Raw genomic sequence first — 2,227 nt, 5'->3', positions numbered from 1 at the left:
CCGTCAGGCGTCAAGAAGGCGGTCTTTTCGAGGCCCATGTTATCGACAGAAATTTTCCCGTAGCCAGACCTAAGATCGTTTGAAGGAAAGTTCTTGGTTCCGTGAAGGCAGTTCAGCGCGTCATCGATTTTAGGCAGAGGATAGATGCCCTTCCGAATGATGCGGTTGAGGTGCCGGTGATCGACGCACAAGCGCCAGCTCCTGTCTTTCTTTTTAGCCAGGACGACAGGTGACGCACAAGGGTTCGACAATGGTTCGATGATTTCTTTATCGAGCATCTTGTCCACCTCCTGCTCTATTTATTTACACGTACATTACAGGCCTCCAGGGAGGCATTGTGTAAATTGTGTAAGGGGGGAGCAATAAATATGTGCAACAGTAGCTAGAAAAAACCAAAAATGCGTAGAAACAAACACTGTTACGTTCTAAAAGCTGATTACAAATTCTCACGACAGTAAAAAATACATGCAGAAAAACATTGAATAAAAAAAATAGAATATAAATACGACATAATAGTAACAAAAAAAAAAGAACATGAGCAAATACACAGGAAGGCAAATGGACTGATAAACAGGGTGTGACAAAAAAAAAACAGGCATGCCTCGGGCAAAGAAGAAAAGTGGATTATGTGGCGTTAAGAAGATTATGTGGCGCTCTGCTCTGAACACGCTATACGGACGTCTATGAAGAGGAGCGGTACCCTTGGTGTGGGTGCGATGCTTCACAACAGAGGTTCGAGGTAAGGGGCAGCCATCAAATTCGGAGACGTTGCGAAAAGAGGATGGTAGACAGCGCTGGCCTTGGGCTTGCGTTGGTGACAGGTCAGAAGCGATCGTTTTGCCGTACTCTAAAGGTGGTGTCGTTTCGGAGAAAATAAAATTTAAACTTTACACGCAATGGGAATCGAACCAACAAGATAAGATTTTACAGGCTGGTAGCACACGACTGCACCGCAGCGCCTACCCTTAAAAATAAAACAACATATTTTATCATCGCGGCCGTAACGTTGAATTACTTCACGCAGATTCCAGAGTAAGATCAAACAAAGGTATGTACCGCCAGGTACGGTAGATCGGAGTGGGTCGTTCCTCATTTTCTACCTTCTTGTGTCACCTTCCGCATCTGTTGCTGTAATTCGCGATAGCTCTCACTCCAGGTCTATATACTTTCGTGTCCAATAGCGAATGTTTACTTAGGTATACGATGTGGGCAGCGCCGTCGTCTATTCGAATCTACCTCTCACTGTAGTGTTGTCCAGCGGCAGTGGCTGTTATCGAACCTCTAGTGTTACGCCATTCTTGAGACCTAATGATGACGTCACGGTGACAGCATTTGGGCCGTGTATTGCGTCACGTAACTCGAAGGAGGAGGGAATAGACAGAAAAGGGACCTTCCATTTGCGCTGTATTTGTAAACTGCTCTACACGCACGCTTGTGTTACCTGGCTCAGACGCTCAAGGCACCGGCATGTGTCGGTTCAGTCTGACAGCGTACCTACCGGAAAAGTCGTCCACGAATATTTGCCTTGAATATTTTTCGTTCTCGGCGATGCTGCGTACTTTAACAAAGCAACGCCGAAGCTCTTTCTTTATGATTTGCTATATGAGGCGAGGAAATGAAAGCGTCGTCTACCGGCGAGTTCTAAAAATAAAGGTTAACAAAAGTACAGCCGTTCACACCTTCAATATGACGGGGGACCACAGTTAGCTTGTGATACCCATGACGGCTACGGCCTCTAAACTGCCGTTGAACGACAAAAATAGCCGTAGCATCCTTTGAATTGCTGGGAGCCATAAGGACAACTGCAATCCTGATTATGACATGTGATGCGAGCATGCAGCTCGGTTTCTCTTGCCCAAGTTGGCCTTCACCGGAGGTCGCCGTATATAAATGTACAGCGGCATGTATGCGCATAGTTGCCTATTGTTTTGCTGTGGAATGGGGCATGCGTACGGACAACGCCTACCTCGTCACACAAGTAGACTTGGTTTTCAAAGGTAGCGCTGTAAAACAAATAAATGATTCACCAAAAAGGGTAAAACTTGTTAGTTGTTATCAGTGCGAATAACATTTATCGTGCGGTACTACAAACGAAGGGTTCCATTATTTTGCTACGATTAATATGACCCCATTGAGGCGCGGGTGCGCAAAGTCGCAAGCGGCAGTCACTGGCATCACTTCGGAAGTGAACCGCTTGGCCGACTTCATCGGTAGGCATTGGGCATGG

The sequence above is a fragment of the Amblyomma mixtum genome, chromosome 8 (assembly GCF_055824585.1).
Source record: "Amblyomma mixtum isolate Tamu chromosome 8, ASM5582458v1, whole genome shotgun sequence".
NCBI lineage: Eukaryota > Metazoa > Arthropoda > Arachnida > Ixodida > Ixodidae > Amblyomma > Amblyomma mixtum.
This window is presented reverse-complemented; position numbering follows the sequence as displayed.